This window comes from Papio anubis, chromosome 9 (genome assembly GCF_008728515.1).
Source record: "Papio anubis isolate 15944 chromosome 9, Panubis1.0, whole genome shotgun sequence".
Classification (NCBI taxonomy): domain Eukaryota; kingdom Metazoa; phylum Chordata; class Mammalia; order Primates; family Cercopithecidae; genus Papio; species Papio anubis.
Genome location: NC_044984.1, coordinates 49,245,344 through 49,261,437, shown reverse-complemented (window position 1 = coordinate 49,261,437; position 16,094 = coordinate 49,245,344). Strand labels below are relative to the sequence as shown.

The 16,094-nt window shown below is 41.5% G+C and overlaps 1 protein-coding gene across 5 annotated transcripts in view; it reads left to right on the top strand.

Annotated features, from left to right (window-relative positions):
• GTSF1 (gametocyte specific factor 1) overlaps window positions 1–16,094 on the top strand; it is a 35,001-nt gene that overhangs the window by 1,899 nt on the left and 17,008 nt on the right. Inside the window, exon 1 of one of the 5 annotated variants that reach the window (XM_003906504.4) lies at window positions 14,822–14,896. The exons of 3 other annotated variants lie outside the window; for them this stretch is intronic. The gene's annotated coding sequence lies outside the window, so the exon portion shown is untranslated. Of the gene's footprint in view, window positions 1–14,821; window positions 14,897–16,094 lie in introns of those variants that run through there. One more of the 5 variants, XM_009180894.2, reaches the window with a different exon arrangement.

Genomic DNA, 16,094 nt, shown 5'->3' with positions numbered 1-16,094 from the left:
TAACACAACTTATAAGACTAAAAATATATACAAATGTTAATTTTTTGCCTTCCAAAGCATGGAAGCAGTGAATAACTGGCTAGGCTATTGCTTTGGTTACTCAAAACTTTCATGGGTAAGACTTGAGATACTCATATCTTTCATATTACTTTTGTTTTGACAACAGAAAATAGGTCTATGCCAAGACTACCTGATCTTAAATGTCAGTCTTTTTCTTTGACAACCTGTGGTTCCTGCCATTTAGTCCTCATGGAGCCAGAAGCCTTAGCAATATATCCTTATGACCCAAACCACAGAAGGCCAGACAGCGGGCTACAGTGCCACCTGTTATGCAGAAGAGTAAGCTCTCCTGATAAGAACTGCAAGCCACTAGAGGGAGAAAAAAACCTCAGAAATAAAAAGTTAATGTTTAAAAAAAAAAAAAAAATCAGGCTGCATGCAGAGGGTCTCACCTGTAATCCTAGCACCTTGGAAGGCCGAGGTGGGAGAACTGCTTGAGGCCAGGAGTTTAAGACCAGCCTGGGCAACATGGCAAGACCGCATCTCTAAAAATAAAAAATAAAAATAGGCCGGGTGCGGTGGCTCACACCTGTAATCCCAGTACTGTGGGAGGCCGAGGCGGGCAGATCACAAGGTCAGGAGATTGAGGCCAGCCTGGTTAACACGGCGAAACCCCATCCCTATTTAAAAAAAAAATACAAAAAATTAGCCAGGCATGGTGGCGGTCGCCTGTAGTCCCAGCTACTCGAGAGGCTGAGGCAGGAGAATGGCGTGAACCCAGGAGGCAGAGCTTGCAGTGAACCAAGATCACACCACTGCATGCACTCCAGCCTGGGCGACAGAGCAAGACTCCGTCTCCAAAAATAAAAAGCTCAAGGAATATGAGGCTGTGTCAACAGAACTGCTGTAGATGATGGTAAGTTTTTCATTTTGGGAGCAGATAAGTGGCATAAAATTCTATCGCTTCTTTTCCCACTCCAATGTCGCATAGCTATGGAAGCTTTACAAACAAGAGGAAGAAAAAACAAAAATAAGTTCCTACTCTACTTCTATAACTTGTGGTCTGCTTTATTTCAGAGCCATTTAATCTTCCAAAGGTTATTTCTCCAAGTTTAGGACTAAATGAAAAAGCTTTCTAATGCTGACAGATTCCTGACCCTGATGTCTGGAATGTAGGTGAACAAAGGTGAAACAGTGAATATACTCATGAATTAAGGCCTGGACCCTAAGCCCTTCATAGTAATAAGTACTAAAGCCCTGAAGACTTAAGTCTTAATACTCTTCCCACAAAATCCTTCACAAGAACAATCAAAATAGTAAATCTAAGAATATCACCTGTCTCTGGAGAGGCAACCCAGTAAAAAGGAATCTAACTAAAATCTAAAATCACTTAGAACACTTAAAAGATTCTTCTTATCATACCAATATCTGGTCACTTTCCTATCCATAAAAAAAATTACTGGTATAAACTGAAACTTGTAATCTGAAAGGGTGGGATTCGTCTTATCTCCAGTGATCTCTTTCTCTAAAATGCAGCATGTTATAAGGGAGACCTCATTAGCCTTCAGTCAGATGTAGGTTTGACTATCTGCTCTGACCTTAATGGAAGTTACTTCCTTTTTTTTTTCTTTTGACTTTTATTTTAGGTTCAGTGTTTAGGTTTAGGTTCAGTGTGCAGGTTTGTTATATGGGTGAATTTTGTGTCACTAGTGTTTGGTGTACAAATGATCCCCTCACTCAGGAAATGAGCACAGTACCCAATAGTTTTCCAACCCTCACCTCCCTTCCAACCTACCCCCTGTATTAGTTCCCAGTGTCTATTGTTCTCATCTTTGTGACAATGTGTACTCAATGTTTAGCTCCCACTTAAACATGAGAACATGTGGTATTTGCTTTTCTGTTCCTGTGTTAATTCTCTTTGAATGATGGCCTCCAGCTGCCTACATGTTGCTGCAAAGGACGTAATTTCGTTCTTTTTATGGCTGCATAGTAGGGAAGTTACTTGTTAAACACATCCTCTTCATCCGTGCAAGCCTGCCTCACAATCACCCTCACAAGGGTGACTAATATTAAATATGATGTATGTGCGTGTTAGAGCAATGCTAGCTTCTATATATGAATTCCAAATTGTGTTAATATCATGGCTTAACACAACTTTCTTGTATAAATCCCAACACAAGTATTCAGTGCGTGGTAGTGATTTGAGGACACAGGCTCTTTCCACCTTGTGACTGTCACCTTCCACACTTGGCTTCCAAAGCTACCACAAAGAGAATGGAGAAGGAACAACTGCCTTTCAGCCACCTCGGCCTGGAAAAGAATACTTTGATTCATATTCCACTGGCAAAACTAGTCATGTGACCATACCTAAATGTAAGGGAGGTGGCAAAGCACTCACTCCTTGGCAACAACTGTGGAAGGAAGACTCACATCTCTGCTACCAGATAGCCTTCTCTACAAACGTATAAAAATACTAAGTATTTGTGTTACTTCTCCCTAGATCATATGCATCATACTCTATTTTTTTCTCAAGACTTTTGCTCCAAAAATGCTGGTTCGTGAAAGGTAAGATAAACCATCTTTTCATTATTGGAAGAGAGAGCAGAATACCTTTAAACCTGGATTTTTTTTTTTTTTTTTTTTTTTTTTTGAGACAGAGTTTCACTCTTGTTGTCCAGGGTAGAGTGCAATGGTGCGATCTTGGCTCACTGCAACCTCCACCTCCTGGGTTTAAGTGATTCTCCTGCCTCAGCCTCCCAAGTAGCCCATCACCACGCCTAGTTAATTTTTGTATTTTTAGTAGAGACAGGGTTTCACCATGTTGACCAGGCTGGTCTTGAACTCCTGACCTTAGGTTATCCACCCGACTCGGCCTCCCAAAGTGTTGGGATTACAGGCGTGAGCTACCACACCTGGCCTAAACCTGGATTCTTAAAGTGAGACAGCCATCAGGTCCCAGGCATGGCAGATGCCTAAGCTTCAATTACAAATGTAAAAGATCCGTATTGGTGGGCCCTGAGTACTTCCATTCCTTCTCAAGGGCTCTGCTTCAGACTGTATTCCATCAAGGACTTGCATACACAACATTCTTGATTCTGTGTAAGGTTTTCAAAGAATAAAAGACCAATTTCCAAAACTGTGAAGGGAAAAGAATAAGCATATTGTACATGAAGGAGGTCAGGATTGCCAACTAAACAAGCTTGAAGGGCACATCCAAGAGTTATAGGAGTCATTTCATGGAGTTACCTGCCACTCACACAGGAAGATGGGAAAGTGCAAAATAATTATACAAAACAGAAATAAGCAAAAACAAAATCAATGATTTCTCTTCTGACATTTAGTAATATCAATTACATTTGATAAAGTAACTGTAATGTCCTATAATTGATTATCTAGATTAATTCTGCAGTACTGGATTTCAACTAACTTTCCTCTTATAGTCATCACCTACAGTGACTCAAGACACATAAGGAAAGAAAGAGGCTATGGATGATAAACATCCTAAAAACAAGTCCTGGAGAAAAGATAAAATAACTTTTTTTAAAAAACTGATGTCATAGTTTTAACTAATATCACTAATATATCCTAAGCCTTTAAAGATTCTTAGACAAACTTTTCTTCTTAAAAAAATTAAGCCATATTTTCTATTTCACGTTCCTATTTCACCCACAACAGAATGCAGGGAAAGTCCTGATGGCTTTAAATTAGTCTTAGGAGAAAGGGCTGTCTAGGGATCTATTTGAAATGCTACTAACACACACACATCAAGCTTAGATCTTCCACAAAAACACTTGCAGCTGGGCACAGTGGCTCACGCCTGTAATCCCAGCACTTTGGGAGGCCGAGGCAGGAGGGTTGCTTGAGCCCAAGAGTTCAAAATCAGCCTGGGCAACAATGTGAGACCTGTCTCCAAAAAAAAATCAAAAAATTAGCCAGACAGGGTAATAGCCAGGCCTGTGGTCCCACAAGAGGCTGAGGCAGGAGGATCACTTGAGCCCAGGAGGTTGAGGCTGCAGTGAACTGTGTTCATGCCACTGTACACAGTTGCCTAATAAGTGATGTGTTTTTCTCTTAAGACTAGGGTGGCCAACCTGATTAGTCTGGTTGTCCCAGACCTGGGTGACAGAGTGAAACCTCATTTCAGAAAAAAACACACACAAAAAAACTTGCCATCAAAATGACACTACCTCAGTCTTCTCTTTCCCCCCACAAATCATAAAAAGTGATGGAGAAGTTATAGATTAAATAGCCAGCAGACAAAATATTTATTTTTAAGTCTTTTTTTAAACTTCGGAGAAATCTTAACTAGCAAGTTTTAGGTAACAACTCTTGGTACTGTTGGCATCTTAACACGATTTTATTTATTTAAATAAAGAATATTTTTCCTGGCCAGGTTCCATGGCTCATGCCTATAATCCCAACACTTTGGGAGGCCAAAGTGGGAGGATCACTTGAGGGCAGGAGTTCAAGACCAGCCCGGCCAACATAGCAAGACCCTGTCTCTACAAAAATAAAAATAATTTAAAAATTAGCCAGGCAAGGTGGTGCTTTTTCTCCGAGTCACTTACTATATGACCATCAGATTATTCTTCAATCAGTTCTGTACACAAAACTTCCCATGCTTAAAGGATAGCGTTTTATGGAAAGCTGAATCTGGAACACGGCTCCAAATGTACCTTCCTAACTCTGTAACAGGCAACTTACTCCCAGCTTAAATGTCCCTTATTCTTTTTCACTCTGTTCATTTTTAAATGTCACCCCTTGCCCTTCAATCGTTTAAATTCCTGTTCTAGCTTTTTTTTTTTTTAATCCAACTCCTATTCCTCACCTCATTTAAACCTTCCCTATCTTCTTTAGTGATTTCTATCATGGCAGTTAAGTATAGACAATTTTCTCCAACCTCAACCATACCACAAACCCTCACAAGGGAAGTCGGAATCATGCGTTGCTTTGTACTTGTTACACCACTAGTCTGCTGCTGTGCATCTAGTAGATATTGAAATACTTGGTGCTTAAACTGAACCAAGATCCGATTTATGACAGGCCAAAATCTCTGAAGCCATAATTGTTTTTTATTGCAGCTAACTAAGCCTTTTAAAATAATGATATGGTTTTTCTTGCTTAGTTTAGTGATTGCTTCAGGTGTATTTAGATTTACAATTAAAAGAAGTTATAGCCAACTGAATATTTTCTGCCCGTAGGAGGCTAATCCTTACTTATTTTCCAGAATAATCTTCTTTATCTTTTTTTTTTCTTTTTTCTTTTTTTGAGACAGGGCTTTACCTGTCACCTAGGCTAGAGTGCAATGGGGCAATCTCTGCTCACTTCAACCTCTACCTCCTGGGCTCACGTAATCCTTCCACTTCAGCCTCCTAAGTAGCTGGGACTACTGGCACACCTCACCACACCTGGCAAATTTTTTAATTTTTTGTACAGAGAGGATTTCACTATGTTGCACAGGCTGGTAGGCTAAAGCAATCTACCCTCTTCGGTCTCCAAAAGTGCTGGGATTACAGGCACAAGCCACTGTACCTGGCCTACTTTCATCTCTTGACTAATTAGCCTTACACATATTTTCAATTTTTAAAATTATCCTTTGGTATATCGATACTACATTATAAAAAAAAAAAAAGTTCCCTAAGGAAAATGACCCAACATCATCAAATGTCTTTCTTCTTTTTTTTGAGATGGAGTGTCACTCTGTCGCCCAGGCTGGCGTGCAATGGTGCACGCAATCTCGGCTCAACCTTCACCTCCCGGGTTGAAGCGATTCTCATGCCTCAGCCTCCCAAGTAGCTGGGATCACAAGCGCACATCACCACGCCCGGCTAATTTTTGTATTTTTAGTAGAGATGGGGTTTCACCATGTTAGTCAGGCTGATCTCGAACCCTTGACCTCGTGATCTGCCCACCTCGGCCTCCCAAATGGCTGGGATTACAGGCATGAGCCACTGCGCCCGACCCATCAAGTGTCTTTATCATATTTTATGTATAGAGAATCTTCCCTTAAAAGGCCATACAGTCTTATTTGACGTGACCACATGATTTTGTTTTTCCAAACAAGGATACTTTTGAGCATGAAAGGGCTCACTTTCAATAATTATCCTGGCTGTAATCCCAGTACTTTGGGAGGCCAAGGAGGGTGGATCACCTAAGGTCAGGAGTTCGAGACCAGCCTGGCCAACACAGCAAAACCCCGTCTCTACAAAAAATTAAGAAATTAGTGGCCAGGCGTGGTGGCTCACGCCTGTAATCCCAGCACTTTGGGAGGCCGAGGCGGGCGGATCACGAGGTCAGGGGATTGAGACCATCCTGGCTAACATGGTAAAACCCCAACTCTACTAAAAATACAAAAAAAAAAATTAGCCGGGCGTGGTGGCGGGCGTCTGTAGTCCCAGCTACTCGGGAGACTGAGGCAGGAGAATGGTGTGAACCTGGGAGGCGGAGCTTGCAGTGAGCTGAGATCCCGCCACTGCACTCCAGCCTAGGCAACAGAGCGAGACTCCATCTCAAAAAAAAAAAAGAAAAAGAAAAAGAAAAAGAAATTAGCCAGGTGTGGTGGCCTGTGCCTATAATCCCAGCTACTCAGGAGGCTGAGGCAGAAGAACTCCTTGAACCCGGGAGGCAGAGGTTGCAGTGAGCCAAGATCACACTACTGCACTCCAGCCTGGGTGACAAAGCAAGACTCCATCTCAAAAAAAAAAATAAAAATAAAAATAATGATCCTAGCCGGGCGCGGTGGCTCAGGCCTGTAATCCCAGCACTTTGGGAGGCCAATGCGGGCGGATCACGAGGTCAGGAGATCGAGACCATGGTGAAACCCCGTCTCTACTAAAAATACAAAAAATTAGCCGGGCGCGGTGGCGGGCGCCTGTAGTCCCAGCTACTCAGGAGGCTGAGGCGGGAGAATGGCGTGATCCTGTGAGGCGGAGCTTGTAGTGAGCCGAGATGGCGCCACTGCATTCCAGCCAGGAGGACAGAGCAAGACTCTGACTCAAAAAATAAAAAATTAAAAAAATTAAAAATAATAATAATAATGATCCTGGGACAACCAGACTAATCAGGTTGGCCACCCTAGTCTTAAGAGAAAAACACATCACTTATTAGGCAACTGTGTCATTCAAAATATGGGTGCCAGAGCTACTCAAATCTTTAAGAAATTCTGAGGTCTTCACAAGAAAGCACAATAGAAGTTAAAACATCACTTTGTGGCTTCTAACATAACATTTGGTCAAAGCTTCAAGAAAGATCAAATAAACTTATGGGGGGAAAAAAAAGCACATGCATTTTTTTTAGTAGTGTTTAAAAGTAATTACCTCAAAGCCTTCCTAGAATTCCCAAAGCCTAAACTATTCCCCAATTTCCCATAATAGGAGGCTCATGTCTCCAAATAACCTTTCATTCCACTTTAGTATTGTTTTGCTATGAGACACTTTAAGATAGGTATGATCTTGACTATGCAGTCATCCTGTACCTACAAGCAAGGTTGCTGAATGTGGAGAATCTATATTTTATCGATGGGATAAAAGAAAGACTCAGTAGTGTGGGCTAAATATTTCTCTTTTTTTCTTTCTTTCTTTCTTTCTTTACTTCTTGTGGAGAATACCACAAGGCCTCGCTATGTTGTCCAGGTAGGTTTCAAACTCCTGGGCACAAGCTATCCTCCCACCTCTGCTTCCCTAAGTGTTGGGATTACAGGTGTGAGCCACTGCCACCCCACCTGGGCTAAATATTCCTATCAGAATAAATCAACCTTTCAAAAACTTTGCTAACCAGGTTCTCTTCTCTAAAAAGTTCTATTAGCTGAGCATGGTAGCATGTACCTATGGTCCCACCTACTCAGGAGGCTGAGGAAGGAGGATCACTTGAACCCAGGAGGTCAAGGCTAGGCTACAGTGAACTGTGTTAATGCCACTGCACTCCAGCAGCCTCGAGGACAGAGCAAGACCCTGTCTCAAAATAAAATAAAATAAAAAATTCTATTGAGGTAATTTAAGGCCAGGCACAGTGGCTCATGCCCGTAATCACAGCACTTTGGGAGACCAAGGCACGAGTATTGCTTGAGCCCAGGAGTTTAAGACCAGCCTGGGCAACATGGCAAGACCCCATCTCTACAAAAAAATGTAAAATTAACCAGGTATGGTGGCGAGTGCCTGTGGTCCCAGCTACTCAAGAGGCTGAAGCGGGAGGATCGATGGAGCTCAGAAAGTTGAGGCTGCAGTGAGATGAGACTGTGCCACTGCTGGGTAATGCAGTGCGACCCTGTCTCAAAAAAAAAAAAAAATGGCAATTTAAGTTATATTTATGAAATAGTAAAGAATTTCTGGCTATAAAGTTTCTCCCCTAAAATCAGATTTTAAGGTTTAAACCCTTACATTCATAGTATGAACTACAAGGGAAAAAATTGCTAAGACCCATTACTCATGTCCTAGATATGCATCAAAACATATCCCATTGGTTCCACATCTTTATCTATCCTGTGGTTGGTCCGTACTTTATAGGCCTTTTTGCTCTGCCTTTCCAAGTAGCTGCAGTATAAAAGAAGTTCAAAAAAACCTAAATATTTTAGTCTCTTTCCTCCCCCATGCTCTTCACAAGATAGATGATGTCATATAGCTGCTGCAGTACCTGAAAAAATATACCTGTTCTCAAGTCAAATAATCAAGTATCTACTATGTTACTACTTAAGAACTGTAGTGTATTGGGGTAATAGGGATATAGATGTTGGTTAAAAGGTACAAATATTCAGTTTAAGATGAATAAGTTCTACAGATTTAACATACTGCATGGTAACTATAGTTAATAATTATGTATTAAATACCTAAATTTGCTAAGGGAATAGATCTTAAGTATTCTCGCCACACATAAAAAAAAGATAACTGCATCAGATAATAGATCTGTTAATTAGTTCAATTGTGGAAATCATTACACAAGGTATACTTGGATCAAAACACCATGTTGTACACCTTAAATATATACAATTTATTTGCCAATCACCTCAATTTAAAAAAAAAAAAAAAAACTGTAGTGGCCATGGTCCATTATGGGGGAATAATGTTGACAACTACAGTATGGGGCAATGGTTCTCAAACTTTATTGGATATTAAAATTATTTGGAGGGCTTATTAAAACACAGACTGTAGGGCACCTCAGCCCCCAGAGGTTCTGATGCAGTAGATCTGTAATAGAGCCCAAAAATGTGCGTTTCCTCAAATCCCAGGTGATGCTGATGCTGCTGGTCTATGCACCACACTTTGAGAGCCACTGGTATCAGGGACAGTTTCAGTGCTGGGAGGATAGGAGGGTGGAGGAAGATTACAAGAAAATACAAGGACTTGGGGCTGGGCATGGTGACTTCTGCCTTTAATGTCAGCACTTCGGGAGGCCAAGGCAGGGGAATGCCTTGAGCTCAGGAGTTCAGGAGCAGCCGGGGCAACATGGCAAAACCCTGTGGAAATAAGAAAAAAAGAAACGGAAAGGGAAGGGAAAGGGGAGGGAGGGAGGGAGGGGAAGGAAAAAAGAAAAGAACAGAAAAAAGAAAGGAAGGAAGAATTGACTTAATCCCCAGTAAAGGTTAAGAGAAGTCTTCACAGAGAAAATAAACCTTGGATTTAAACATTTTATATGCCTTAAAATAATAGATCCAAAAAACAGCAGTGTTGGAATTTTAGAATTGTTCTACGGAAGACCAGTCCTTTACAGAACTTTTAGTAAGGTTTTTTCAGGGTAATTCTGCCCTTCTACCATCTTTTTTTTTTTCTTTCAATATAATCCATAGGTTCACACCTCCTACCATCTTTTCAACAGTCTTTTAAGAAGTTACCGAAGTGATGCTTATGAACTTTGGCTTACAATTTACATCTTAGGTGCCAGCACTAGAAAAAGTACAAGGAGATATTTGTTGCTGAGTCCTGGGGAAATAACTATATATGTAAAGGAAAAACATAAAGAATACATTTCTCAGGTGTACTGGTAACTTATTACAGGCAATGTGGATTACAGAAATATGTAACATTTACGTGTTAGAACACAGAATGACTCCAGGACAAACAAAACATCACTACCAGTTTGTTCTTTTTTTTCCACTCATTCTGTATTTTGCTTTAGCTTTCTAGAACTGAATGTTGGCTCTTCCTGGCAAGTCCTCATTAGCAACTCTTTTTTAAACATAAATTTATTTTCATTGGCTCTCACTACCTCTCCCTGATACTTTTCCTGAACAATCGTAACCAACCCCATATTTTTACCCTCCCCTAAAGCAGTATTTCCTAATCTATCTCACCAAGAAGAATATCTATTATGTTACCCCTTAGAGCCCCTCTTTTTTTTTTTTTTTGAGACGGAGTCTTGCTTTGTCACCCAGGCTGGAGTGCAGTGGCACGATACCAGCTCACTGCAACCTCTGCCTCCCAGGTTCAAGTGATTCTCCTGTTTCAGCCTCCTGAGAAGCTGGGACTATAGACAGACACCGCCATACCCGGCTAATTTTTTTTTTTTTTTTTTTTTTGTATTTTTAGTAGAGATGGGGTTTCACTATGTTGACCAGACTGGTCTCAAACTCCCAACCTCAGGTGATCTGCCCGTCTTGGCCTCCTAAAGTGTTAGGATTACAGGTGTGAGCCACCACGCCCAGCTGAACCCTCATTTTGAAAGAATTTGCAACTGAATTTATTGAATAATTTTTCCATTTTATTTTATTTATTTATTTATTTATTTTTATTTTTTTTTTTTTTTTTTTTTTGAGACGGAGTCTCGCGCTGTGTCACCCAGGCTGGGGTGCAGTGGCGCGATCTCGGCTCACTGCAAGCTCCGCCTCCCAGATTCACGCCATTCTCCTGCCTCAGCCTCCGAGTAGCTGGGACTACAGGCGCCCGCCACCACGCCCGGCTAGTTTTTTTTGTATTTTTAGTAGAGACGGGGTTTCACCATGTTAGCCAGGATGGTCTCGATCTCCTGACCTCGTGATCCACCCGCCTCGGCCTCCCAAAGTGCTGGGATTACAGGCTTGAGCCACCGCGCCCGGCCAATTTTTCCATTTTAATTATACTCTCAACTGCCAAACAGAAATCATAATTAGATGAGAGAAAAATTAATTAATTAATTAATAATTAGATGAGAGAACCAGGACTTGATTAATAAAACCGAAGCCAGAAACAAAAAAATGTATTTTGGTCTTTTGATGGGCGAAAGTTTAAGTTTTATTAATGTTGTCTGAAAACTGAAAGTTTCTAAAGAACTTCAAGGACTACTGGAATTCCTTCAATCCTAATATCTGAGAAAACTATTTTCCTAACAAAGGATTTTTTCCAATAATTAAGAGAATAGATCTATTTACTCATTAGTTCAGATATTTTATTTTTACTATATTAATTATTTTGTTTTACATTTTTCTTCTTTGAGACAGAGTCTTACTCTGTCGCCCAGTCTGGAGTACAGTGCTGCACTCCACAATGAACTGCAAACTCAGCTCACTACAGTCTTGACCTCCTGGGCTCAAGGAATCCTCCCACCTCAGCTTCCCGAGTAGCTGTGACTATAGGCACCCACTACCAGGCCTAGCTAATTTTTGTATTTAGAGAGACAGAGTCTCATCATCTTGCCCAGGCTAGTCTCAAATTCCTGAGTTCAATCGATCCACCCACCTCAGCCTCCCAAAGTGCTGAGATTACAGGCATGTGCCATCGCACCCAGCCAACTATTATTAATTCTAAGAATATAATCTATAGGTGGTTGGGGGTGGTGGCTCACACCTGTAATCTCAGCAACTCTGGAGGCTGAGGTGGGAGAATCACTTGAGGCCAGCAGTTCGATACCAGCCTGGACAATATAGCGAGATCCCCACCCCCGACCTCTACAAAAAATGTATACACACACACACACACACCATTTAGAGGTAAATTCTGGTATATACACAGATAGAACCAGCACAGATCAGATTCAGTTTAGGGTATTAATTCCCAATCGCTCCTAGAATGACCCTTGTGTAAAATGCCTTGTCTCATTGGTTTTTTTTTTTTTTTTTCCTTTTCAAATATGATCAACCTGGCTGGAAAACCAGTCTAAAAGAAAGCTCAGCAGGGACCTCACAAAAAGCAGAAAATTTATGGGTTAGAAACGAATTAACAAAGCACTTAAGAATAGAAAGAATAGATGTTTGGTGCATTTTTATTTCAAAATCACCATTGAAAATCAGGTTTGATTTTTGCTTGTCTGAAAGTTGGTGGGCTTACTCACAGGTGCTAAATGAAACAGCATTATCAGTTGAGGATCCCGTCATCCTGACAAGACATTACTACTGAATGCAGTGAAGCCTGACTTTGGATTCTGGTTTGGTACCCATTCCCTTATCCTCCCAAGCCCTTAGCTCTTTCTTCCTCAGAAATTTCAATCTGCAGGTATCTGAATAAAAAGTATTTATGAGTCACAGTAGCAGTGTCAAAAATTTCACCAGATTACTGCAATGTAAGGCCTGAAAAAATATTTCATTTCAAATCACACTGGCCCCACCAATCTGCATTAATGATATTGTGATAAATTCAGAGGTTTAGGATTTCATGAAAATTGTTTTAAAATATTTCCTAACAATCTAAAACTGATTTGCCAAAACAACTTTTTCTAAAATGCTTAGTGCTAAGCTTGCAATGAAGCTTTCCTTCTTAGCAATTCTCTTTGGCAAAGCTCTTTGTTTGCTCCTCCTTCGTATGAATCATCCAGGCCATCCGGTGAAAGAACGGCTTTTTAAATTTCAAAACAATGCCTAGGTCAGTTGTTCTCAGCCCTGGCTACACATTAAAATCATCTGGGTAGGTTTTTAAAAATAAATGTCTGGCCCTTTCACATTAATTGGTCTGGGATGGGAAGTTGGCATATGTCTTAAAAGCTCCCCAGATGATTCTAAGGTGCAGACAAGATTAAGAACCACTAGCCTACAAGAATGGCTTGAGCCTGGCTTTTATCAACACTTGGTTCTTTTTAGTATCTTAATCTGAACTGATGGCTGTGGAGCAAACTATTCTAGTAGGAAAAAAAGGAGGTGGGAGGCAGAGGGAGTAAAAACAATAGACGCTCACAAATTAATCACGTAAAACGAAAATGTCCCTTGCCTGGAGCAGTGGATCACACCTGTAATCCCAGCATTTTGGGAGTCCAAGGCAGGCAGATTACCTGAGGTCAGGAGTTTAAGACCAGCCTGGCCAACATGGTGAAACCCCCGTCTCTATTAAAAAAAAAAAAAAAGCCGGGCGTGGTAGTGCCTGCCTGTAGTTCCAGCTTCTCAGGAGGCTGAGGCAAGAGAATCACTTGAACCCAGGAGGCGGAGGTTGCAGTGAGCTGAGATCACGCCACTGCACTCTAGCACGGGCAACAGAGCAAGACTCCATCTCAAAAAAAAAGAAGAAGAAGAAGAAAAAGAAAATGCCCCACTGATCGTTTTTACTAAAGCTACATTCAGTTTTTGTCAGGATAGTCCTCTCAAGTCCTATTTGGGCTCTACACCACTAAAATGCTGTAGAAATCCCAGTATTTCAGCACCCAGACTAATCTCCCAGACTGCCTCCTACACCTTGAACAGCACAGAATGTTTTGTCACATCTTTTACTTCTTGGTTTTGAAAAATATTACCACCAGATCTACTTGTAGTGTCAATGCCTTCCTTTTTTTGTGTAACCTTCAAAGGCCCCAAGTCCCTTTTCTCTATAATGCCTTCCCAGGTCATTTCAGGCTCCATCAATTTTTTTCCTTACAGGAATTTACAGTCTCTACCACTTTTTTTGGGCATCTTTTGTGCTATTAAACCTTTCATCCACTTTGAGACTCGTTTTTCTAAGCACTTTGGGGACAAGAACTGCAGCTTACACTTTTTTCCCCCAGAACAAAGCCTCACATTATGTTTGGTTTTCCATTATCAAGTTGTAACCTTCCAGCCTTCTTGTCCTCTCCAACTCTTCATTGAGCTCTCTCCCCAACTCTAAAACTCGCTTTCATCAGACAGCAACAACCATCATCCTATCAAGCATTCTCAGATAGTGCCTTTTGAATTTTGGGATTTTACAACACATTCTAAACAAGAACAGCCAGACACAAAATTCCTGTCCTTAGTGATTGTTTTGTGGCTGTACTGCCTATCTCCTTTATAATTCCTCTTCTCTTCCCTCAAAATCTAAATTACCTTTCTATCTAGACAACTTCCACAAACAAGGCTTCTTTCTAGGCAGCTCCCCACCTCTAACCAGTTCTATCAGTCCCATTCCCTCAGGTGCCCATTTCTGTTTCTTTTCTTTTTTTCTTTTTTTTTTTTTTTTGAGACGGAGTCTCAGTCTGTCGCCCAGGCTGGAGTGCAATGGTGCAATGGCGCGATCTTGGTTCACTGCAACCTCCGCCTCCCGGGTTCAAGCAATTCTCCTGCCTCAGCCTCCCGAGTAGCTGAGATTACGGGCGGCCGACACCACGCCCAGCTAATTTTTGTATTTTCAGTAGAGATGAGGTTTCACCATGTTGGCCAGGCTGGTCTTGAACTCCTAAGGTAATCCCAGGTGCCCATTTCTAAGTGCTCATCTGCCTTTTCTAAGATGGCCACCACAAAACCCAAGGAAAGAAATGCAAGCTCCACCCTCTCGAGGCCACTGTTGTTCTGGGGGCTAGGGGAGGATACGCCCAAGGACGGGGTGCCCAAGGAGGAGATCCTCGTGGGAAAGGGTCATCTGGGAGCTGACCCTAGGGGCTCACAGGTGAGCTCCACAGCTGAGTCCCTGGCCCCACACTCGGCCAGCGCCGAGGCTGCCAATCACAGGAAGTGCTGGTCCCCCGCCCCACCGCCCAACGTTACGCGCCGGAAGTGACCGTTGCTGGGGAGTGCGTGGGAGGAAGGTGACTGTGAGGAAGGTGTGTGTCCACCGAGGTAAGGAAAGGCATTCCTGGGCGCCCCTAAGCAATTCCTCTTTTGCGTACAGGGATACCTTCACCTTCTAATATTCTCTTTTCGCTTTTCTGCCAGTAGTCTTCAGCCCTGTGGGCTCTCAGTGCAGCTATTTTGGCTACCAGCCGGTTTCGCTGCATCGCCCACTCGAGGGCCTTCCTGGCGCCTTTTCTACGTTCTTTTTAAGTTAACCACCTCCATCACTTTCTCTTATTTAGTCTCATTGATTACATCTGTGATTTTGTTGTTGTTGTTGTTGTTTAAAGGAAGAAAAATGATTCTTTTACTAAGGCCCGGAATTCTGTTAAGCATTTAACCAATAGCCACCGACTACATCCATCCCCTAAACTTGATTGCTTCCGTGTAGCTTGTCTATTTCTCCGTGATCTAGTAGTAGGGAAAAGGTAAAGAATCCCCTGTTAACAGTTTGATGCGGAAGATACTTAAAGGACACGGCTAAGTGATGGTACTGTGAATTCCAGTGCCCCAGTGTACTGCAATTCGTCCTTTTGTCCGAGAAGAATAGGTTGGCTTCCTACAAGCTGCTGAATCTGGTGCTCATAACTTAAAATCAAGAAACATATTGGTTCTTCCTTCCAAAACTCTTATTTTTAATGAAGAAGTATGAAGTAGCTATGTATAAGTGAAACATGTCCAAAAAGACGGTGGGGATTTCTTGATCCAAACATAAACATGGAAAATATTTTTAAGACAAATTCACTAATGATTGTCATTAACAAATGGGCTCTGCAGCAAAAAAAACTAGAGTTCTAGCTGATTACTTGTATTTCCTATCATAGGTTCCAAAGCTGCTTATGTCATAGAATGGGGGTGGGGGGAGTTGTGAGGAGTGTAGAATTGTGTGAGGGGCCAAAGGAGAGCATGCTCTAGAGACAGACAATTTTCAGAAGTTTCCTATGGGGATGGTTTTATATACATTTAGGTTTTTCCCACAATAATAAATTTATTTAGTCTCGGTGCTCAATAGAAGAGATTTCTAATAGAAGAGGATTCAAACTATGAAACCATTTCTCTTTTAATCTTTCATATTCTTGTTACAGATTTGTTCTCTTGTGACTCTGTTATCCATAATATGGACAGTTCTTGAGTCCTAACATTCAGAGATTTTCCCTCAGTGCATAGAGGGAATGAGTATTAATTGGAGAACCTTAAAGTATTG